The 26,179-nt window shown below is 37.7% G+C and overlaps 1 protein-coding gene and 1 long non-coding RNA gene across 2 annotated transcripts in view; one reads left to right on the top strand and one right to left on the bottom strand.

The window, feature by feature from the left end:
- The window catches only part of LOC125778134 (uncharacterized), a 171,888-nt gene that overhangs the window by 124,492 nt on the left and 21,217 nt on the right, over positions 1 to 26,179 (bottom strand). The gene's annotated exons all lie outside the window — the stretch shown is intronic.
- LOC125778174 (uncharacterized) lies at positions 4 to 5,145 on the top strand. Its single transcript, XR_007422540.1, has 3 exons — positions 4 to 473; positions 536 to 634; positions 831 to 5,145. It is a non-coding gene; the product is annotated as an uncharacterized LOC125778174 (long non-coding RNA).

Here is a 26,179-nt window from a genome sequence, read left to right as displayed (position 1 = left end):
TTTATTCCAGATAAATCCATGGGTTTTCTACAGTACTAAATATCTCAATATGCTTGTCACAAGACTGATTCATATTGAAAACGTGTTCAATTTGAGAAAACGCAAATTTGGTGGTAAAAAAGAGAGAAGTTATAAAAGCTTGATATTTATTTTGAGATAACGTCACTTCCGACATGTGGTGCTCTTCTCGAGCAGGAAAATTTTCTACCAATCTTTTTATTTAATTTTCTCAAACTTTGTTCAACTTTATTTTCGCAAAAACATTTTTTAAATAAACTGCCCACATGTTTATTTTTTTTATTAATTACCGATGGTTGTGTGATTAAGTTTTGAGACGCCATTCACACCGCATATAAGAAACATTGAAAGACAAGGAATTACTGGTCCGATGTTTAACACCTTACAAATCGGATATATGATATACATACGAACGGAATTGCTCAAGCGCATCGTACGCGTTGGATAAATTAGCTGTAAGTAATTGCAAATGAAAAAATGTAACAGAGAAAAAAATATAAAATGTTCTAATTTTCAGAAATTTAAAATTCATCTTGAAAATCCGCGAAGACGAACCACCTCCTAGTCCAGGGTGTTATGCGACTCCCGTGTCCATTGGATGATTTGCAGCCAGGAGGTTAATTCGGCTGTATTCGAACGGAGGTTGTTGTAAGTTTTGTGAACTCCGCCGACACAACCCCTCAAGCAGGATCGACTCTACCGAGAAGGGTGACCTCAAAAGAGTGGAATCGAGGTGCGAACGGAAGAGGAAACAAGAAGGAAATATACCACAGAATCAGGACGCCCAAGAGGTCGTGATGACCTACGTAGAGCTGGCATGAATGGTGCCACACTCAAGTGGTATTTGAGGTACCTACAAGATGTTATGACACCAGAGGCAGCAGAGAAGGGGTCTCTGAGCAGGAGCAAAAAGGAGGCAGGAGCGTCGGCTACCAGACGTAGGAATTGGATGCGTCTCCCAGCCAACGGAAACTTGCCGAAGAGACGGAACAGCTAAAGGTCGGCACATCAGAATGCCACATGTCGGTTCACAAAACAGAAAAGCGGGCAGATAACTCCTCAGGCGCCGCCAAGGACGAATAGGGTCAAGGAGAACAAACCACAGGCGGTCGAAAGAAGACGCTCCACCAAAATCTGCTGCTGGCGGAAACGGTACAGCCAAGGTACTAGGAGGCCTTAAAAAGCATTCGGATGGCGATGCTGCCCCGTAATTACCCGCCAGAGGTTTTGGGATATGAAAAGCAAACGGTAGGAACCAACGATGCAGGCGGACGAGATACCGACTCACTCCGACGCCAACTCATCTATGGTTACAAAAGAAGCGGCACGAGACCCCCAAAGACACCAATTCGGCTGTGCAGGTTCCAACTGCGGCTAGGGGTGAAGGAAAGCTCCCAATGAGAAGGATGGGACGGTACCATCCACTTAAAAGATTGGTGAGGATGGTGGAGACGAGGACGTGATTCTCATCGACAGGGTCTCATCGATCCCAGAGGCAGCTAGATAGCACAAGGCGTTGTCAAGAGGCAAGACGGACATAGTATTTTCCATCAAAAGACAGGACGGGACCTATACGACTAGTACGGAGGAGAGGGCAGAGACACTCCTGCAAAAGCACTTCCCGGAGACGTTCAGGCTGACCAAACTTTAGCATTGGTCGCAGGTAGGCCAGATCGCCTAGAATGGCTGACTGCAAGGAAATTGTTCACTGCAGGCCCAATCAGGTGGGCACTGGCCTCCTTCTCAAACTATAACAAGGGGCGGATGGCATCTTTCCAGCTCTTTCTCTGCAGCAAGGTATGCAAGTTCTTTTGCCACATCTGTTGGGGTTGCTGAGAGATAGCCTGGCGATGTCGTATATCTCAGAGCCATGAAGAATTGCGAAGGTAATCATCATCCCCAAGGTAGGTAGAAGAGACTACTCGTTGGCCAAATCATTCCGGCCGATTAGTCTCACATCCTTCATGCTAAAAGGGATGGAAAAGATAGTAGACAACATTTAAGATCAGAAGCGCTGAAAATCGTACTGTGGGGAGAGAAAGATTCGTCTTGGTACTACAAGGGGCTGCCCACAGGGCGGAGTACTATGCCCCCTGCTATGGAGCCTGGTAGCAGAGTACCTCTTTGAATTGCTCACTAGCAATGGAATTCGTTGTCACGGGGTACGCGGACGGCATTGTGATAATGGTGTGAGGAAAGTTTGAGAACACTCTTTGCGACATCGTTCAAAGGGGCTTAAGTCTACCAAAGGGATGGTAAAACACGGTAGGGCTAAATAATAACCCGGCAAAAACTACCGTGATCCCTTTTACTTTTTTTCAATATTTTTTTATTTATTGGATCTGCGTAGTAAAGCCTAACAATAAGTATTCAAATCTTAAATCTATTTAAAACTACGTTTTTGATTGCAGGAATTTGCCAAGGCATTAGGAATGGGTTTGGATGTTCGCGAAGTTTAAAAATATATCTCATTCTGCTGTCCTGATGGGCTTTTGTTACGGCTTACTAGAGTTGTGTCATCCGCGAAAGTGGATGTCAATACGTTAGTAAATGTTGTCTGCTGTATATATTATGTACAGAGTTGGGCCCAGCACGCTATCTTGAGGTACACTAGCCTTTATTACTCGTTGTTCTGACATGAAGTCTGCTACTTGAACTGTAAATTTCCTGTTTCTTAAATTTGACTCCAAAATTTTATACAGTTCATAAGGTAAAACGTTTTTGATTTTCCATAAGAGGCCTTCATGCCAGACCATGACAAACGCCTGAGCTACATCTAGAAAAATAGCTGAACAGTACTCTCAGTGCTCGAATGCTTTCCTGATTTGGTTTAATTCTATTTATTTGCTCTAAAGTGCCACGCTTAGCACCGAATTGGTGCGTTGGTATTATATTATTTTCGTAAAGGAAAGGAGTCATCCGTAATAGTAACACTTTTTTAAATATTTTAGAAATACAGGGTAAGAGACTTATTGGTCTGTAGGAAGACGGCTGTGTTATTTCTTTACCAGGTTTATCTATCGTGATGATCCGCGACTTTTTCCACGAAATTGTATTGTATCCGAAACCAAGAATTGCATTAAAGAGCAAGGAGAGCACCGTTATAGCAATATTTCGTAACCCAATTATCATTTTTGGAGTAATATTATCGTGCCCTGATGCCTTTTTCGGACTTAGCTCTTTTATGATTCTAGTAACTTCAGAAGTTGAAGTCTTAATAGACACAAGCGACAAGTTTGAGTTATTGGGCAAGGTTGGCAACTTAAAGTTGTTCTTTGGGAAATTAGGGGGAAATACCTTTTCTGTGTAAACATGAGAGGCAACACTTAAAAAATGCGTTCGGTGTAGACCCAGCTCCCCATAACTTGGTAAGCCAAATGGTCGAATCGGTAGAGAAGTAGAAAGCTGCTTGCGAAGTTGCCGCCAGGGTTATGAAATCCCAACGTGCCAGCGAACATCGGCGGAGAAGAGAGCTGTTAAATATAACAGACAACCACGACTCAAAAACACAAACATTGACATGACGGGAAGTCTTGGTGACGAACAATGCACGAGGAGGGTTATCAGACCAACACAGGTGGGGCCAAGTAAATGCAACTTGCAACTGAATGCATCTTGACCAACACGCATGAGTGTCACTCAACCATCGTCGACGTAATACTTGCCGGTGGTGCCGGGGGGAACGGTACATGACGGTAGGACATTTTGTTCGGATTAAAGTCCACTCTGACTTGAGGTTCAGGCAAAAAAAACCTTTTCTAGGTGTTCTGCAAAGCAATTTGCCTTATCCCCATCACTACGTGCCCAGACACTGTCTTAGAGGCATGCTAGAATCTACTGGTGGCTTCAAAGACTTTTGGGCTTACCAAAGGGTGTTTTGCTTGCTAGAATTTGGACACATTCCTTGGCCTCACATTAGGCTCATCCTTACGGTGGAGTAGACATATGGACCTAACGCTGTCCAAAGCCACTAAGGCACTCTTGATATGCAGACGCTTGGCCGGCAGATCCACGGGATGCAAGCCAAGTATCATTATATGGCTGTATACCATGATTGTAAGGCCTATTGTCACCTATGGAGCGGTTGTTTAGGCTGCCAAGGCAACGCAGTCTTCGGTAGGCTTAGGGGTAGTCAGAGGCACGAAGAAATGAAAATTTTCAGTATTTTTTTTCGCTATTAAATCATGTTATTTTATAAAAGTAGTAATATGGCATTATTATAAGATCTATTGACCTGTAGTCACGAAAATTAAAAAAAAAAATTTAATTTTCAAAGTTATAGTTGTTTGTGTTGACCCAGTTCCAAAAAATGGTACTTGCGGTGACAACCATAAGTCCTTGGAGAGTCATCTAAAATCAATCGAACAAAAAAAATTAGTTTTGTAAATAGATAATCCTGCGCCTGATCGAAGCACTTTATTTTTTTTCAAAAATTAACAAAATGGCGGCCTCAGGAAATTTTTTCTAACTCAAAAACTAATTATCGGATCAACGACAAATTTTCAGAGAATATTTTTAAGATATTACACTTAACGGAAATTAAAAAAAAAAATAATTTTTTGAAAATTTTAACTACCCCTAACCCCTTAAACTATCAAAGCTGCAAAGGCTTGCGTGTGTCTGTGCTTCAGGGGCAATGCACACATGCCCCACTGCAGCGCTTGAAGTCATACTGGAGCACGCACTGCTGCACCTGGTGATTAAACAGGTAGCGAAACATACTGTTTCAACTCAACAAAGATTTATCATTCCTTACCGCTGGTGGGGAGAATTCAAACAGTCTTTCGTCGAGTGAGAATTTATTCATTCTGATTTTATTTTTAAATTTGAAAACCTTATATATATTTTTCAAAATATAGTATATATAAATATATGTGTATGTTTATATGTATGTATGTTGGCTGTACAAAAAACTCACCTTATAGGCCACTCACACTTTTTGTTATAAGGAAAATGCACTGAATTCCGAAATTCGTTATAAAACCTTTTATTTCTATGCAGTTCAAAATTGGTATAACCAAATGTGATTTAAAATTTAGATTAAACGTTAAATGTATGTATATTATATACGAGTATACAAAAATTATCAAAGTAATTATAAGTTGAAAACAGCCGGTTAAAAAAACGTTAAATATATATTATATATATATAACATATATGTATGTATATACGATGATGAAAGTTATTACAATATGACTTTAATATAAATTCAAAACTTTAAATATACAAAGGCGGGTAGCGAAAGGGAACCGGGATGCTGCGATGCCGCGAGAAGCGATGCTGCTTGATCGACGTCGTATCAACGAAAGGTGCGCGAGATCCTTTCTCTTTTTCTTTTGTTCTAATCAGACTGCAAAATCGCGTTTGGATGCATGTGTGTGTATGTGTGTTAATGTGTGGTGTTCTCTCGCGTGATGAGGTGAATGGTTGATTCGGTGTGGTGAATTGATGCAGATGTGATGCGACGTCGCTACTCATTTAGCCATCCCGGTCCCCCTAGGCGAGTATTTAGCATAGAAGCCGCTGTAGCTGCTGTAGCGTAGCTACAACGCTGCTGAGACCTGTTGACCGGCGGGATTGCGGCCTAAGCTGATGGCGTCGTATTGATGTTGCCCGGTTTTGGCGCCAGGGACGGGATTCTGCTGGAGAGGGTCCGCGCCGGCGGTATGCCGTCACAGGAGTCCTTTGAGAACGCCTGACGTTACCACTGGTGCGAGGTGCCGGTGTGCGCCGGGAGTCGCGTCTGCTAGTGCGGTGCAGCAGAGTATGATGAGCCCGCACACAGATTTGGCAACGATTATGTGATGGGCACTCCTGAGATGCGTGGGAAGTTGCCAGACAATTCAGGCAATACTCGTGCGCCTGTGCCACCTGCTGGCGTTGCATCGGCGGCATGCCTTTGAGGATACCGCAGTGCAATAGCCGATGCGGGCGGCGGCATAGTGGACAACGAATTCGTTGCAGATGCGCTGGTAATGCTGGCGTGCTTTGACGCGGAGCCGTTGTCGCGTCCATATTACTCTGTGAGAGAAATGATGATATTAGAAATATATTGTGAAATTTACAATAATATGGGCTTTTATGCCACGATATGTGGCATGAATAGGATGTCATTTTTTTTATCAGACATTTATGTTAAGTCTTTTGTGTCATTTATGTTATTCGAGGTTTCGATTTGGTAAGCGGTTTATATGTTTTATCGATTTATTGATTTATTAACATTGCGGTTTCGGTTTTATGTTTCTTTATCTTCGGCGGTTGGTAGAAAGCATAATTTGACGAGCGGTCTGGTTAGCGTTCCGGTTTGAGTGCGGAGATCAACTACTCGAACATGATCATCGGAACCGTAATGAATTTATGGTTACCAGCCATTTTCTTTAAATGGGACTTAGAGCTCTTTACTGCTGATTCCCAGAGTCCGCCCATGTGTGGAGAACATGGGCGTATGAATTGCCAATCGTTTCCTTGGGGTGCATATTTTTTGACAATTTCGGGGGATACTTCTTTCATGAATTGTAAAAACTCCTTTTCCGTGGCTCTTTGAGCTCCGACAAAGTTTTTTCCATTGTCGCTCATAATTTTTAAAGGAAATCCGCGCCGTCCGACAAAGCGGGCAAATGCTGCAAGAAAAGCCGCAGTGGTCAGATCCGAACATAGCTCGAGGTGTACTGCCTTTGTTGTAAAACATACAAAGACAGCCACATACCCTTTTCTAAATGAGGAAGACCTTAGCATCGAGGCCTTTATGTGGAAAGGTCCAGCAAAATCAACCCCAGTGATGGTAAAGGGTAAAGCATAGTTGCAGCGTTCAGGTGGCTGCCATGATCTGCGTACGCATCTTGTGCTTGTACATAGTACACTGTTTACACATGAAAATGGTTCTTTTAATTTGTGGCTTTAGTCGCGGTATATAGAACTCTTGTCGGACCATTTGTTGCATCAAGCGATGCTCACCATGCAGTGTAAGCTGGTGGAGATATATTAGAAATAAGTAGATAAAACGGGATTTCTCTGGGATAATGATGGGATGTCGTTCATTGTAACTAAGGCTGGAGTTGGCTATTCTTCCATTTGTCCGTAGTAATCCCTTAGCGTCCAGGAATGGGTTTAACACGAGAAATGAGTTTCCCTTTTCGAGAGGTCGCTTTTCAAGCAACTTTGATTTCTCTTTGCTGAAATAGCGAGTTTGTGTATACAAGATTAGACTGACACTGGCATGTTGCAAGTCGGAATATGTTAGTTGTATGTAAGGATCGTTTGATATTCTTTTCACCTTTTGTATAAGTTTATGGATGAATTTGTGCATATAAGCGACTACCCTTAGTGCTTGAGGAAATGAGGAAAATCTTTGGAGAATATTATCCTCTTCTGGAGTGATATAAAAATTTTCTATTTTCCGACTTTCTGGAGGTATGATATTCCGAGCAGGAGACTTTGGCCAGAATTCTTGTGATTCTGTTAGCCATGTGGGACCGTTCCACCAGAGTGTAGTGGTGGTGAGGTGAAGTGGTTTGCAACCTCTTGTCCCCAGATCTGCTGGGTTATCTGCACTTGCAACATGTGGCCATTTTGCTGAGCCAGCTATGTCTAAGATTTGTGATATGCGATTCTTCCAAGTATAGGGTGGTTTTTCCAATCATGCTAAAACTATTCTGAGTCTGACCAGAGATACATTTTGTGATCGTTTAATTTTAGATGGGTTTGAATTATCGAAATTAATTTTGCTAACAGAAGAGCACCGTTTAGTTCAAGCCGTGGCAGGCTTAGTGTCTTCAAAGGTGCAACTTTTGCTTTGGCTACCAAAAGATGTGAAGTTATTTTGCTATCATACTGAGTGCGTATGTAGACTGTTGCGCAATAAGCCTTTTCAGAGGCATCACAAAAACCGTGTAATTCTGCGTTAATGTTAGGGGTGAAGTTTACCCATCGAGGGATTCGAATTTCTGATATAGTATGTAGATTGTTAGCAAATTGAACCCATTTTGTTAAACGTACAGGTTTTACCTGTTCATCCCATTTAGTGCCATCTTGCCACAAATCTTGAATGAGAATTTTAGCTTTAATCATTATTGGCGAAAGCCATCCTGCGGGGTCGAAAAGTTTTGCCACCGAGGAAAGGATTTGTCGTTTTGTAATGGCGGACATTGTGCAGATATTGACTCAATTGTATATGAGAATTGGTCTGTTATCGCATTCCATTGAATCCCTAGTGTTTTTGTTGTACTGGCCTTTTCGAATTTAAGGAAGTCAGTATCTAATAAGTCTTCCTTTTTTATATCTTTGATTATTTCGGGATGATTTGAGGTTATTTTCTTTAGGGGAAAACCTGCTGAATTTAGTGCTTTGATCACTTGAGATAATGATTCGCACGCTATTGGTATACTGTGGCTACCTGATAAAATGTCATCCACATATGTTTGAGTTTGCAACACAGAAGTTGCTAAAGGTAAATTTGTTTCACAAGTTTTTGCAACTTCATGTAATGTCCTAATGGCTAAATAGGGTGCGCAGTTGATGCCAAAGGTAACTGTTTTAAGTTTGTAGTCTCTAATTGGATTATTAATTGAATTGCGGAGGACTATGCGTTGGAAATCTTGGTCATCTTCATGCACCAGAATTTGCCTATACATTTTCTCTACATCCCCGTTAAAAACGTATTTAAACATGCGCCAATTTAGTATTAGCAACATGAGATCAGGTTGTAATGTTGGCCCTGTGTATAATACATCATTGAGTGATTTGCCTGAGCTCGTACACTTTGAGGCATTGAACACCACTCGTACATTTGTTGTGATTTTTTCTGGTCTTATTACCCCATGATGTGGAAGGTAAAAAGATAAATATCTACCTTTGGATATTTTTTCATATGGTACAGTTTCTTTCATATGATTGAGGTCAAGATATTCCTCCATCACATTATCATATGCTGATTTTAGCTCATTTTTCTTCGTCATGCTTTTTTCCATGCTTAGGAATTGCTGGACGATGGCTTGTGCATCTATTCGTATATCCGCATTTGGAGAAACTATGGTTATTGGGCATATTTTATTAGAATTTTGAATAATTCTTCCGCCCATTCCCGAAATTTGAAAATTGGCATGTTTTATTGGCAATTTTAGCCGATTTTAAACCTTCGATGATATAAAGAATCTTTCAGAGCCTTGATCTATTAACGCTCTTAGTTTGAATAAATCACCTTTATGTTCAATGGTGATGACCGCAGTGGGTAAAAGAATTTTGCTTTCATTTTCTGAATGCAGCGCTTGAATTTTTGCTGCTTTAGAGCAACATGGTTGTTCTTCCCTTTTTTCGGGATTTGAGGTTTCGGGATTACTTGATGTAGTTGTAACGACTAACCCCGTGGTTTTTTGAAATGGATTTTTCTTCATATTTTGAAAATTGGTAACATGAAGCAATGAGTGATGTCTTCGTTGACAGTATACATAATTGAATTTACTTTCACAGTCTTTTGTCACATGAGAATTCGACAGACAGTTTATGCAAAGTTTGTGTTGACGGACCAGATATCTGATATCTGAAACGGATATTTTTTTGAATCTCTCGCAAGATCTTAATTTATGACCTCCCTTACAGAGTTCACACAATGATTGCCATTGACTACTTTGATTTGCCAGGTGGGCACTATTTTTCTTTCCACTAGTGATTGTTCTCATCGTAGTAACGCAGCATCAGGCAGTGTTTCTGCGCAAATGGTTACTATAATAGGGTCCCACGATTCTGTGGAGACATTTTGCGTTTTTAACACTGATAAAAAATTGGTCACTGTGGAGTGTAAGTTTTGAAATTCCTGGCTAGTTTCTTGTTGGATTTTTGGCAAATGCAATAAAGTTTTTATTGGGTTTTCTATCATAACCCTTTCACTTTCGTACCTTTCGACAAGTGCTTCCCAAGCCAGTTTAAAATTTTCGTCATTTAAAGCGAATTACTTGACGATACTGCCTGCTTCCCCTTTTGTTTTATACCTGAGATGGTATAGCTTTTGTGCTTGTGAAAGTTTAGGATGGTTTATATAAACGGCAGTGAACATGTCCCGGAAGGACGGCCACTGGTCATAACATCCATTGAAAACTTCATTATCACAAGCTGGTACTTTTAGATACATGCCTTTATCTAGGTCTTCTTTTTGTGTTGTAACTACTCTGGGAGGGGGAGTAAGGGCTCTACTTGGCCTTACTAAACTTATTTGTTCAGTTATCATTCCCTTTGTCAACTCGTACTGATCGCGGCAGTTATCACACTTGGCTGTCGCCGAAGCTTTTGTGTTTTCTGGGAGTTCTGCGTCGTCAGTATCTAGTACTGTATCGTACGCTGCTAGAAGGCGTGGCCATAGATTGTTAACACTTTCTAATTTTATATTTAAAACTGATTCCATAATGTCTGTAATAGGGGAAGCTTGAAACCGGGTGCAATATTTAATAAAGCTATCACTTTCAGTGATAAATTTCCATATTATGTGATCTTTTGATCTCTTTTGCTTTGTACCGTGCTTAGAGCGTGTAGCTTCTGCAGGCGTGCTTTGTTTATCGTCGTCAGCCATTTTTGGAATGGTAAGAAATTGACCTGATTTAGATTCTTTCGAATCTGTGCTGATTTAGAATTAATAAGAATTTAGAATTAAAATTTGATGAGATATATCTGATAAATACCAAAAAACCGAAAACTCTTTTAAGTAAATAAGAGTTGTTATTCCCGGAAATTTACTAAAATACGCGTTAATCGTTTTTGTTAACCCTACTATTGTATTTAAGTACCTGCGATTTTATATTTATTTTTATATTTTTTATATTACGGATTTATCCGTATGTCCTTGTATATAAGTACTCGTACAGGCGGTATACGAAGTCAATAACCTTTGTACATATATGTGCGTATTGATGCCACTCACACTTTTTGTTATAAGGAAAATGCACTGAATTCCGAAATTCGTTATAAAACCTTTTATTTCTATTGCAGTTCAAAATTGGTATAACCAAATGTGATTTAAAATTTAGATTAAACGTTAAATGTATGTATATTATATACGAGTATACAAAAATTATCAAAGTAATTATAAGTTGAAAACAGCCGGTTAAAAAAACGTTAAATATATATATTATATATATATAACATATATGTATATACGATGATGAAAGTTATTACAATATGACTTTAATATAAATTCAAAACTTTAAATATACAAAGGCGGGTAGCGAAAGGGAACCGGGATGCTGCGATGCCGCGAGAAGCGATGCTGCTTGATCGACGTCGTATCAACGAAAGGTGCGCGAGATCCTTTCTCTTTTTCTTTTGTTCTAATCAGACTGCAAAATCGCGTTTGGATGCATGTGTGTGTATGTGTGTTAATGTGTGGTGTTCTCTCGCGTGATGAGGTGAATGGTTGATTCGGTGTGGTGAATTGATGCAGATGTGATGCGACGTCGCTACTCATTTAGCCATCCCGGTCCCCCTAGGCGAGTATTTAGCATAGAAGCCGCTGTAGCTGCTGTAGCGTAGCTACAACGCTGCTGAGACCTGTTGACCGGCGGGATTGCGGCCTAAGCTGATGGCGTCGTATTGATGTTGCCCGGTTTTGGCGCCAGGGACGGGATTCTGCTGGAGAGGGTCCGCGCCGGCGGTATGCCGTCACAGGAGTCCTTTGAGAACGCCTGACGTTACCACTGGTGCGAGGTGCCGGTGTGCGCCGGGAGTCGCGTCTGCTAGTGCGGTGCAGCAGAGTATGATGAGCCCGCACACAGATTTGGCAACGATTATGTGATGGGCACTCCTGAGATGCGTGGGAAGTTGCCAGACAATTCAGGCAATACTCGTGCGCCTGTGCCACCTGCTGGCGTTGCATCGGCGGCATGCCTTTGAGGATACCGCAGTGCAATAGCCGATGCGGGCGGCGGCATAGTGGACAACGAATTCGTTGCAGATGCGCTGGTAATGCTGGCGTGCTTTGACGCGGAGCCGTTGTCGCGTCCATATTACTCTGTGAGAGAAATGATGATATTAGAAATATATTGTGAAATTTACAATAATATGGGCTTTTATGCCACGATATGTGGCATGAATAGGATGTCATTTTTTTAATCAGACATTTATGTTAAGTCTTTTGTGTCATTTATGTTATTCGAGGTTTCGATTTGGTAAGCGGTTTATATGTTTTATCGATTTATTGATTTATTAACATTGCGGTTTCGGTTTTATGTTTCTTTATCTTCGGCGGTTGGTAGAAAGCATAATTTGACGAGCGGTCTGGTTAGCGTTCCGGTTTGAGTGCGGAGATCAACTACTCGAACATGATCATCGGAACCGTAATGAATTTATGGTTACCAGCCATTTTCTTTAAATGGGACTTAGAGCTCTTTACTGCTGATTCCCAGAGTCCGCCCATGTGTGGAGAACATGGGCGTATGAATTGCCAATCGTTTCCTTGGGGTGCATATTTTTTGACAATTTCGGGGGATACTTCTTTCATGAATTGTAAAAACTCCTTTTCCGTGGCTCTTTGAGCTCCGACAAAGTTTTTTCCATTGTCGCTCATAATTTTTAAAGGAAATCCGCGCCGTCCGACAAAGCGGGCAAATGCTGCAAGAAAAGCCGCAGTGGTCAGATCCGAACATAGCTCGAGGTGTACTGCCTTTGTTGTAAAACATACAAAGACAGCCACATACCCTTTTCTAAATGAGGAAGACCTTAGCATCGAGGCCTTTATGTGGAAAGGTCCAGCAAAATCAACCCCAGTGATGGTAAAGGGTAAAGCATAGTTGCAGCGTTCAGGTGGCTGCCATGATCTGCGTACGCATCTTGTGCTTGTACATAGTACACTGTTTACACATGAAAATGGTTCTTTTAATTTGTGGCTTTAGTCGCGGTATATAGAACTCTTGTCGGACCATTTGTTGCATCAAGCGATGCTCACCATGCAGTGTAAGCTGGTGGAGATATATTAGAAATAAGTAGATAAAACGGGATTTCTCTGGGATAATGATGGGATGTCGTTCATTGTAACTAAGGCTGGAGTTGGCTATTCTTCCATTTGTCCGTAGTAATCCCTTAGCGTCCAGGAATGGGTTTAACACGAGAAATGAGTTTCCCTTTTCGAGAGGTCGCTTTTCAAGCAACTTTGATTTCTCTTTGCTGAAATAGCGAGTTTGTGTATACAAGATTAGACTGACCCTGGCATGTTGCAAGTCGGAATATGTTAGTTGTATGTAAGGATCGTTTGATATTCTTTTCACCTTTTGTATAAGTTTATGGATGAATTTGTGCATATAAGCGACTACCCTTAGTGCTTGAGGAAATGAGGAAAATCTTTGGAGAATATTATCCTCTTCTGGAGTGATATAAAAATTTTCTATTTTCCGACTTTCTGGAGGTATGATATTCCGAGCAGGAGACTTTGGCCAGAATTCTTGTGATTCTGTTAGCCATGTGGGACCGTTCCACCAGAGTGTAGTGGTGGTGAGGTGAAGTGGTTTGCAACCTCTTGTCCCCAGATCTGCTGGGTTATCTGCACTTGCAACATGTGGCCATTTTGCTGAGCCAGCTATGTCTAAGATTTGTGATATGCGATTCTTCCAAGTATAGGGTGGTTTTTCCAATCATGCTAAAACTATTCTGAGTCTGACCAGAGATACATTTTGTGATCGTTTAATTTTAGATGGGTTTGAATTATCGAAATTAATTTTGCTAACAGAAGAGCACCGTTTAGTTCAAGCCGTGGCAGGCTTAGTGTCTTCAAAGGTGCAACTTTTGCTTTGGCTACCAAAAGATGTGAAGTTATTTTGCTATCATACTGAGTGCGTATGTAGACTGTTGCGCAATAAGCCTTTTCAGAGGCATCACAGAAACCGTGTAATTCTGCGTTAATGTTAGGGGTGAAGTTTACCCATCGAGGGATTCGAATTTCTGATATAGTATGTAGATTGTTAGCAAATTGAACCCATTTTGTTAAACGTACAGGTTTTACCTGTTCATCCCAGTTAGTGCCATCTTGCCAAAAATCTTGAATGAGAATTTTAGCTTTAATCATTATTGGCGAAAGCCATCCTGCGGGGTCGAAAAGTTTTGCCACCGAGGAAAGGATTTTGTCGTTTTGTAATGGCGGACATTGTGCAGATATTGACTCAATTGTATATGAGAATTGGTCTGTTATCGCATTCCATTGAATCCCTAGTGTTTTTTGTTGTACTGGCCTTTTCGAATTTAAGGAAGTCAGTATCTAATAAGTCTTCCTTTTTTATATCTTTGATTATTTCGGGATGATTTGAGGTTATTTTCTTTAGGGGAAAACCTGCTGAATTTTAGTGCTTTGATCACTTGAGATAATGATTCGCACGCTATTGGTATACTGTGGCTACCTGATAAAATGTCATCCACATATGTTTGAGTTTGCAACACAGAAGTTGCTAAAGGTAAATTTGTTTCACAAGTTTTTGCAACTTCATGTAATGTCCTAATGGCTAAATAGGGTGGGCAGTTGATGCCAAAGGTAACTGTTTTAAGTTTGTAGTCTCTAATTGGATTATTAATTGAATTGCGGAGGACTATGCGTTGGAAATCTTGGTCATCTTCATGCACCAGAATTTGCCTATACATTTTCTCTACATCCCCGTTAAAAACGTATTTAAACATGCGCCAATTTAGTATTAGCAACATGAGATCAGGTTGTAATGTTGGCCCTGTGTATAATACATCATTGAGTGATTTGCCTGAGCTCGTACACTTTGAGGCATTGAACACCACTCGTACATTTGTTGTGATTTTTTTCTGGTCTTATTACCCCATGATGTGGAAGGTAAAAAGATAAATATCTACCTTTGGATATTTTTTCATATGGTACAGTTTCTTTCATATGATTGAGGTCAAGATATTCCTCCATCACATTATCATATGCTGATTTTAGCTCATTTTTCTTCGTCATGCTTTTTTCCATGCTTAGGAATTGCTGGACGATGGCTTGTGCATCTATTCGTATATCCGCATTTGGAGAAACTATGGTTATTGGGCATATTTTATTAGAATTTTTGAATAATTCTTCCGCCCATTCCCGAAATTTGAAAATTGGCATGTTTTATTGGCAATTTTAGCCGATTTTAAACCTTTGATGATATAAAGAATCTTTGAGAGCCTTGATCTATTAACGCTCTTAGTTTGAATAAATCACCTTTATGTTCAATGGTGATGACCGCAGTGGGTAAAAGAATTTTGCTTTCATTTTCTGAATGCAGCGCTTGAATTTTTGCTGCTTTAGAGCAACATGGTTGTTCTTCCCTTTTTTCGGGATTTGAGGTTTCGGGATTACTTGATGTAGTTTGTAACGACTAACCCCGTGGTTTTTTGAAATGGATTTTTCTTCATATTTTGAAAATTGGTAACATGAAGCAATGAGTGATGTCTTCGTTGACAGTATACATAATTGAATTTACTTTCACAGTCTTTTGTCACATGAGAATTCGACAGACAGTTTATGCAAAGTTTGTGTTGACGGACCAGATATCTGATATCTGAAACGGATATTTTTTTTGAATCTCTCGCAAGATCTTAATTTATGATCTCCCTTACAGAGTTCACACAATGATTGCCATTGACTACTTTTGATTTGCCAGGTGGGCACTATTTTTCTTTCCACTAGTGATTGTTCTCATCGTAGTAACGCAGCATCAGGCAGTGTTTCTGCGCAAATGGTTACTATAATAGGGTCCCACGATTCTGTGGAGACATTTTGCGTTTTTAACACTGATAAAAAATTGGTCACTGTGGAGTGTAAGTTTTGAAATTCCTGGCTAGTTTCTTGTTGGATTTTTGGCAAATGCAATAAAGTTTTTTATTGGGTTTTCTATCATAACCCTTTCACTTTCGTACCTTTCGACAAGTGCTTCCCAAGCCAGTTTAAAATTTTCGTCATTTAAAGCGAATTACTTGACGATACTGCCTGCTTCCCCTTTTGTTTTATACCTGAGATGGTATAGCTTTTGTGCTTGTGAAAGTTTAGGATGGTTTATATAAACGGCAGTGAACATGTCCCGGAAGGACGGCCACTGGTCATAACATCCATTGAAAACTTCATTATCACAAGCTGGTACTTTTAGATACATGCCTTTATCTAGGTCTTCTTTTTGTGTTGTAACTACTCTGGGAGGGGGAGTAAGGGCTCTACTTGGCCTTACTAAACTTATTTGTTCAGTTATCATTCCCTTTGTCAACTCGTACTGATCGCGGCAGTTATCACACTTGGCTGTCGCCGAAGCTTTTGTGTTTTCTGGGAGTTCTGCGTCGTCAGTATCTAGTACTGTATCGTACGCTGCTAGAAGGCGTGGCCATAGATTGTTAACACTTTCTAATTTTATATTTAAAACTGATTCCATAATGTCTGTAATAGGGGAAGCTTGAAACCGGGTGCAATATTTAATAAAGCTATCACTTTCAGTGATAAATTTCCATATTATGTGATCTTTTGATCTCTTTTGCTTTGTACCGTGCTTAGAGCGTGTAGCTTCTGCAGGCGTGCTTTGTTTATCGTCGTCAGCCATTTTTGGAATGGTAAGAAATTGACCTGATTTAGATTCTTTCGAATCTGTGCTGATTTAGAATTAATAAGAATTTAGAATTAAAATTTGATGAGATATATCTGATAAATACCAAAAAACCGAAAACTCTTTTAAGTAAATAAGAGTTGTTATTCCCGGAAATTTACTAAAATACGCGTTAATCGTTTTTGTTAACCCTACTATTGTATTTAAGTACCTGCGATTTTATATTTATTTTTATATTTTTTATATTACGGATTTATCCGTATGTCCTTGTATATAAGTACTCGTACAGGCGGTATACGAAGTCAATAACCTTTGTACATATATGTGCGTATTGATGCGCATATGATATGCTAAATTGGTTGGTATTTAATCCCGCTTGTTTTTGTAATAAAAAGAACAAGGAGATATTGTTAAATAATATTTGCCTATACGGGCTTAGAGTACGTACTATATAAGTATGTACTAATATATTTATCGTTAATAAAATTTTATTATTTATTTTTTTGTTAAAACTCCCCACCGCTTAATGTTTATTTAAGATATTATCGCAGCTTCTAATAATTTAAGATTTATATAGTTTTTTTTTGTTTTCCATATACCCCCTAACTCAGGGTATGTAGCGTATGCAAAAAGAATACCGAATATATGCATACAGTATGTATATCATATATATACATATGTATGTACTTATATTTGCGCGATCAGAATTTAGCGAGAAAAGAAAATGCACAATTTACAGGTCATTAGCCTCTGCACTTGCGGATTAGCAAGTATATGCTTCAATATATTAATATTTGAATGTTTGTATGTATGTATGTATTTTATAAGTAAGATTTGGGTAAGCGCATATGTAAATATGTATGTTTGTATTTATTCTCGCATTGGAAATTTTGCTTTTTATGCTTTTTGCTTACCTATTTTATGCAATCCTGCTTACTATTTGAAGAAACAGAAGGGGTATTGCTGGGAAGATTTGCAAGTAAATACTTGAATATAATTTGTTTGTTTTCTGTTGTAGTGGGTGTGTTTGTATACATAAGGGTAAGCTTAGAAGGCAGTAAATGATTTCCTTTTGTATTTATAAAAATATATGGATGATATATTTTTTCAACTGTATTTTGTTTCCGTTTAGAAATCGATCAAACGGATTATATACATAGGTTTTATGTTTGATAAAACCGTATGATATCACACATATTTACATATGTACATAAAAAATGGAAACGACTTACTTTGTCTCGCCTCAAGGGAGTTTTGGGAGAATACTGTACACATATGTATATTTATATAATTTTGGGGATATTATCCGCTTTCGTTTCGCTTTCCTCCTGTCTTTAGTTCCTAATTTCCTCCTTTGTGTAGTGTCCTCTTGCTCCCAGTTTCCTCCTTTGTAGAGTATGTATGTATGTATGTATGCGTTCGTAGTTATGTCTGGTTTTTTTTTCTAATTATATCGCGCCCGATTTATGTTATAACTTTTGCTATTTTTATTGTTAGGACCGCGCCCGATTTATTTATAATTATTGGTATTTTATAGTTAGAGCGCGCCCGATTTATGTTTGTTATGAATTTTTAATATATATATTTATTATTTTATTTTGTTTTTCTCAACACTGAATTCTTCTAGTTTTTTTTTTGTTGCTTAAAACTAATCGCACTGGATAACTCTTATGAATTTTTGTAAAATTTTGTTTCTTTATTTTATTTATTTATGTTTTCACCAAAACAAATGAATCATTACATTTTTATTATATTTGTTTTGTGGTGGCATCGACGTAGCAATTTATGTTTGTAAATTTGTATTTTTTAATTATTTTGTAATTATATATGTATACGTATGTTTTTTGCACAGCACTTTTATTTCTCTCTTTTTTTTTATATATATAGGACTTTTTGTACCACAGTATATTATACTTGTATATTGTATGTTTATTTTTTGTCACTGCAGTTTCTGCTATCCAAAAACCGGTTTTTGGCACATATGTTCTTTGTTGTTTGCTTTTATTTAGTTTTGTCACTTATTATTACTTTTTCGGTTTTTATTACTGCACTTTCTCACAGTTTAAATTTTTATTTTATTTTATCGAAATCTTAATTTTTTTTTACTTTATTTAGCCACAGGGTCTTTCTTTATGGCTCGAGGGACCATTTACAAAAACTAACCTTATAGGCCACTCACACTTTTTGTTATAAGAAAAAATGCACCAATTCCGAAATTCGTTATAAAACCTTTTATTTCCATAAAGTTCAAAATTGGTGTAACCAAATGTGATTTAAAATTTAGATTAAACGTTAAATGTATGTACATTATGTACGAGTATACAAAAATTATCAAAGTGATTATAAGTGAAAACAGCCGGTTAAAAAAAAAAACGTTAAATATATATATTATATATACACAATGATGAAAGTTATGCAAAATTAGTTTAATTATAAAATGAGAAACTTAAACTATATAAATAGCGGGTAGCGAGACGGGATAAACCGGGATGCTGAGAGGCGGGAAAAGCGATGTTGCCTTGGACGATGTCGTATCAACGAAAGGGTGGCGAGACCTGCTTTCTTCTATTCCTTTTGTTATAAGTAGACTGCAGACTGTCATCGCGTTTGGGGTGGCAGGTGAGGGTATGTGTGTTACTGTGTTGGTGTTTTACGCTCAAGGCGTTGATGAGGTGATTAGTCGATTCGGTGTGATGAAATTGATGCCAGACTGTGAGGCGACGGTAGCTACTGGCATTTAAGCACTCGTCCATATTGTTCGTAGAATAACTTGAAACATTGGAAATTTTTTCATCCATATTTTCTGAAATACTATCCTCATTTTCTTTTATCACAATTAAAACGTCAGCTACTTTATTTTCTTTGCCTTTTAAGTGATTCAATGTCAAATTGGTATTCTCCAAGTTTAAATACCCATCTTTGATGTCGAGCTTATATATCTTTTTCCTTTGTATTTACAAAGATAAAAAATTTTATCGGTTGGTGGTCAGTAAAAATTTTGGAATTTATTTCCATAGAGGTATGGCCTAAAATAGTTTCTACTCCACATTATCGCAAGAAAGTCTTTATCTGTGGCGGAATAGTTTCTTTCGTGGTTATTTAAAGTTCTTGAGGCGCGACACACTGGGTGTCTCTATTTTGGACAATTACTGCACCAATCGCATAATTGGATGCATCAGTTGTTAAAAAGTAAATTGTTTTTCGAAATCTAGATAACGTAATATTGGATCGAGTACTTGTTAGTATTTTTAATTTTTTCAAATGCTTCAATATATAGTAGGGTCTTTAACGCCCGGAGTGCTAAATTTGCAGTTACTGGAGCGTCATGGAGACTTACTTGATTGTCAAGATAACGTTTAAAAAAAGAAAGTCTAGGTGGAATGTTTTCCATTTTAGTGGGGAGAAGAGCGGGTAATTGGTTTCAAAAATGTAAAAAAAAAACAATCACTTGAAAATACTCAAGCGCGTCAGTCCTTTATGGTATATACGCGACATTGTATCTTTCGGATACTCGATATAATATAAAATCTGACCATCAAGTCAGGGTTGAAGGCCGTAATGACAGGTTAAAAAAAAAAAAATAAGTTACTCGAGCGCGTCAGATTTTTTTAAGCGAATGTTAATGAACCTCTAAAAAGTGTACCATTTAAATTTCTGACAATTTCGACGTGAACAAAAGTCATTTATTGATTTAAAAACTTGTAAAAAAAATGTGACCTTGAGATACTCGCGCGCGTCAGATTTTTATGCAGGGGGATGAACTTGATGTCAGAGTCTTCCCAAAAGATAACCTGACCATTGATATAGAGGCATATCGTTAATCTGACGATTTAAAAGTGGAAGCGTTCTGTTTGGTTCGTGTTTTTGTTACCAGGATGTAATAAAAACAGTGTATACATATATGTAATATGTGTACAATATTATATGTATGTATATCGCATACATATACATTAGGGTGTCCGTTATTTACCAAGTTGGCTATTTCCACTTGGGTATCGTCAAAATCGTTTCTTTTTGACCTCAAAACTATTTTGGAAACAAAGAAAAAATTTTTCGATGCCGTTTAACCCTGCCCAAATAAGGATACTTTTCCCATTTAATTAACATGGGATTTTCGCACTATTTAGCAAATAATTCTTATTTCGTACATTATACTCTTTAACTTACCAACAATGCTCAATTCTGCTTCTATTATGATCCCTTTAGACGGAGAAATTTTCATATTGGCGCAAAAAATTTATTACATCAAAATTTATTTGTATTGATTATTCTAATTATTTTGCTTAAACTACTTACGAATTAATCCTCTTTAGTTTTATACCATTAAGTATTTGTAAGAAATAAATAAACTAATAAATATACAATTACCTTCTCACTTCAAAAGTTGAAAGCTTAAGTTAAACCATATCAAAACATATTCAATTTCAACCACAAATATATAAGACAAGCTCTTCTACTTATACCAAGCATTCACGCTAGTAGCTCATACGCAGTGTCTTACACACTATAGACTCGTCAAACGAGCAGTAATCCCGCTTATTGACCTGAGCTAATATGTATAAAATTTTTTGCGCCAAAATCTAAAGGGCAGAATTGAGCATTGTTGGTAAGTTAAAGAGTATAATGCACGGTGTAAGAATCATTTGCTAAATAGTGCGAAAATCCCATGTTAATTAAATGGGAAAAGTATCCTTATTTAGGCAGGGTTAAACGTATCGAAAAAAAGTTTTCTTAGTTTCCAAAAATAGTTTTTAGGTCCAAAAGAACACGATTTTGACGATACGCAAGTGGAAATAGCCAACTTGGTAAATAACGGACACCCTAATATACATATTGTATATGTATAGAAAATTTAATAATTTATTAATATGAAAATAGATCTAAATATTAATAAAAAAAAATTAGAGTTTGTGAAAATTAAAACTTTTTTTCATACGTTTCTTCGCCACAGTAAACACATTTGACCAACTAACGTCACGCATTTTTACAATGGATGTAAAAACTGATCGCTGTAAACGAACGAAACAAACAAAAGTGTCAAGCGTCTACTAACAACAACCACGCTATGGGGATTAGTACGCTTGACCTTTTGTCGACGATTTTAACTGTATCGCCCCCCCACGGAAATGGTCAGATTATATGATTTTCGTGATGCTGACAGAAGTTACTTTTAAAAATGAAAAAAAAAAATCTATCCGCGCTCGGGTATTTCAAGGTTACATTTTTTTTACAGATTTGGCACCCTGCTATTTCTCTAAGCCCCCCCCTCTCAAACTGTTCATAATATTGAAATATACACTCGTCTTCATTGCATTTAAATTACCATATCTTAATCTTACGCGCTCGAGTTTCCCAAAGGATCCGATTTTTTTTTCTCTAATCTGGACGAACCCCCCTCAACGAAAGACTCCATATTAATGGGCTCATATTTGGTAGGGTGTACATAAAAGGGGTGCAATGTTTCTCCCCATATAGTTTTCTAACACGCTTAAGTAACTGCAAAAATCCCCCCTTGGGCTCCCCTACTAATATGTTGGGTCTTCAAGGATAATTTTTAACTACTTTTTTCAAATACAGGCTTTTCTCTCCCTAGGCCACATAAAATTTTAAATTAAAAGTCGGAAGATAGGGCGTAAAAGATTGAGTTGTAGCGTTTGCTGAGAACCAAATGTTGTCCAAGTTTTCCTCTTCAAATTACTTGAAGAAAAAATCAGTTAACATTGCGCGATATCGCGTACGTTGATGGTTACGGTTCCTTCTTCCATTTTCGAAGAAAAATGGGCAGATGATGCCACCCAGAACAAAATTCCTCACCATACAAAGATTCGTGCTGGGTGCATTAGCTTCTCGACGATTACGTGCGGATTTTTCTGTGCCCCAAATGTAACAAGTCTTGCTTGGTAACGTAACCATCGAGGTGGAAATGAGACTCTTCCGAAAAGATGATTTTTTCGGTAAAATTGACCATCCTCGGTCAAAACGATCTTCTGCCCAATCTGCGAAACGGGAGAATAGTGAATACCCATTTCGTAAATTTTAGACTTTACCGAATATGGTATTTGACGTTTCCAAGGTAATATAAATATATAGATGTCCCACCTGTTACGTTGGTTATAGGTTGGGCTATAGCGTAGTCTTTTACGGAATGTACGATAGTAACCGATGAATTCTAGAAAAACTTTTAATTTGTTTTTCTGTTTTTGCCATTTTCAAATTTTCTATGACATTAATTTTGTTAGGATTTGTCTTCATGCCTTCCTCCGTAAAGCTATGTCCTAAGAACTCTGTTTCTTTCTTCAAAAAATTGGCATTTATCAAATTGAATTTTAAGATTTTTACTTTTAAGAATTTAAAAAAAGCTGTTTTTTTCAGGTTCTTCCTCTTATACTAGAATTTAATGGTATTCCTTTTGTTAAATCTAACGTAGTAAAATTTTGTGCTCTTCCTAATTTGTTCTAAAATAGAATCAATATTTGGAAGGGGGTACTGTGTCATCTATTGTAAACCTCATTCAATTTTCTATGTTCTATTACAATTCTGTACTTTCTTTTCGACCTGAATTATTCTATTTTGTGTCAGGCACTAATACTAATGGACTCGAAGTGTGACATTTTTGGATTATTCCCCTGCTCTTCCATTTCCTTAATTTGTTTTCTAACTTCCATTTCATGATATGGTGGATAACTATTTACAATTTTGAACTAATCTTGCTGCTCTGGTATCGTTTTAATTTCATGATGGATTTCCATTGTCTTTATTCAATGTATCACCGTCTTTAAATAATAATTTTTATTACATCTTTTGAGCAATTTAATTATTTCTCTATTTTCGTTATCATTTAAATGATCTAGGTATAATCTCTCCAATTTTAAGCTCTGCAGTTTCAAGATTACAAATTTGATTGATGGATGAAGTCCTTTAGTTTAGTTAAAATCGAACTTTCTTTTCGGTTTCTAGAGTTATTTTTTTCCCTTTTTCTATATCTTTATACGGTATTGAGAAAAGTAAGCATGTCCATGCCTATTATTTAAAAGTCCCTATTTTCGTCCTCTAACATGGTGTAACTTTTCCCCCCCATCGCGTTCCTAGGTAAGTTAATTTCTTCTGGTGCTAATGTATGCACCTCATAATTTATTTTATCCTCATTTGTAATAGTAGTAAATGTTAAAGGATTTTTAAATTTAATTTTTGGAAAAATCATCAATCTCGACTATTGATCAGGCTTAAGCTAGCTCCTGTATCAATTAGTGCGATATAATTATTTTTATTTATTTTTATTTTTATTTTTAGGTAATGATTTCGAGGCTGGTTCATAAAAAAAATACTATTATTAAACTTCTTTCTTCTCTTGCTATATCAGTTCAGTTCCTTACCTGGCCTTGCCTACTCGAGTATAAGAGATCTTGGCTGCGACAACTAGGGTGTCCTGCCAACTGAGGGCTCATGAAACTATATTGGATATTATCTATTTCCACCGGTTCGCCTTGGTTTTTTTTAGTTGATTATTTCGACCATAGTTCTGTCTATATTGGATTGATTTTGAACCAAAGTTTGGTTTTATAATTGATTCGGTGTGATTTGCATTCAAAATTTGGTCTAGGGTTTCCTGCCGCTTGTGGTCTTTGAAAAATTACCTGAATTTGGTTTGTAATTATTATTAAATCTTCCACTATTATATTGTTCAAATTGCTCTGAGGGATTATGTCTAATATCATTTTCGTATAATTGATTATATGAACCTTGATTATCTCTATTTCTATAATTTGTATTATGTCTTTGTCCTCGATCAGGATATCGATTACTATATTTTTCCGCGGAGGCTATATCCGTTTATTTTGAATTTCTTGCATTGCGGCCTAATATTACTATCTTCAAATCGTTCTACTTGCCATTATTCTTATTATTTTATTAAGGTTCCCTTCTAGTAAGACTCCTTGAGTCATCTCCTTTACGCATATTTACTAATAAAACTGTCCATGTTACTTAATTCAACGTAACGGTCACCCCTTAGTCCACTGTCAGTTCTTCTGACTTATATTTAATATTTCTGTATTTCTCTCATACGTTCATTTACGGAACTTGCCCTTAAGGATTCCCAATCTTCTTATACAGATGATGTGGCTCTACTTCTGGGTCGATACCTCAGTTTTAAGGTTTCCTTTATAAGGATGCCCAGTGGTCTGGTTAAAAGTATAGTTGATGGATTGTATTTTTCGCCTCTCCTTGGATGGTCCTGTAATATATTAGACGCGTCACCTCCTTCTGTAGCTCTATGTCGCTCGTTGTGGATAGTAGGTACTTCGATGCTGCTGAAGAACGAGTTTATTGTAATATCGCCTGTCCCCGTAAATATCGGCAGGTCATAAACTATTTTTGTGAGCGCATGCCTGCTGCTGTTGCTTCCTTCTGTCCGGTTTCTTAGTTCGCGGTATGCTTGCCGCATTTGCACTCCAACCTATTTCTACTCTGCGAGCAAGCTCCATCTACTAAGTTGGACTGCCGCCATTATGAGTCTGTTTGTTCTCCATATTTTCTCCTATATGTTATCGAAGGCTCGTTGCGCTTGACGATTTCACTTTTATTTTTTAATGGTTTCGGTTACTTTACATTAAAACTTTAACGCTTTTGTTGAAGATGTGTTCACTGCAAAAAGGTTCACAAAAAACTTTTGTTTTTTCTTTAAAACTTGATCAGGTGAATTAACGCCTTTCAAGATTTTGTGGGTCGTGTTCCCTTCTGAATTTTTGCTTTATTTTTTTTTTTTTTTTTGTTTCACAATTAATGTTCACTGCACACCTCGGTGGTGGCGATTATTGTGTCTATTCCGGATTGTTTTCTATAGTTAATTATATTCTGGAGGGTCTGGTCAACTCTTGAGTTGGCTACAGAATCGCAGAATTAGTATTGGGATGTATAACAAACTATTTGATATAACGATTTCCGGAGTGAATCCTTAATTACTTTCGAAGGATCATACCCGGACGGTGCCACAATTTTATATCACGGTCCCGTTCGAACGTTTTTAAACAGTTAGTATCGAATTAACCCTAAAGAATTAAACCAGGTGGTTTGGATATTGGAATCAGACTAAACTTTCACTTTATTAATAGTAATTATAAGAATTACTATTGCAATGAATTTATTGCTTACAAATCATAAATATTATTATACTTATGTACACATGTTTTTGCAAGAAAGTAAGTGTTTTGCTTATAACATCATATTATACTTAAAATGCTGACAAGGTAATAACCTCATAGCTTATGCAGTTTATACAGAAAAAATTACTCGGAGAAGCTGAATAATTGTATAACCAGATGATTTTGCTTTGTATTTGTTAAAATAAACGCACATCAATAAAAAAGGTTCGTAGTCAGCCTTACTGACTTCCGGATGTTCCATTTATTTCATTAAGAAATTCAGCAAATTTATCAGTTTTACTGTTTGTTGCTGGCTTATTTATATATGTAACTCGCGGGCTGCATTTTAAGATTGAATAAAACTTCGTCATCCACCCGGCTACAATGCCCTTCGCTACAGCATCTATACTTGGATTGGATTACGATTCTGCACTTCCCTTTGATCGCCGTTGATCTTACGTACCACCTATTGTAGATCAG

This window comes from Bactrocera dorsalis, chromosome 4 (assembly GCF_023373825.1).
Source record: "Bactrocera dorsalis isolate Fly_Bdor chromosome 4, ASM2337382v1, whole genome shotgun sequence".
NCBI lineage: Eukaryota > Metazoa > Arthropoda > Insecta > Diptera > Tephritidae > Bactrocera > Bactrocera dorsalis.
This window is presented reverse-complemented; position numbering and strand designations above follow the sequence as displayed.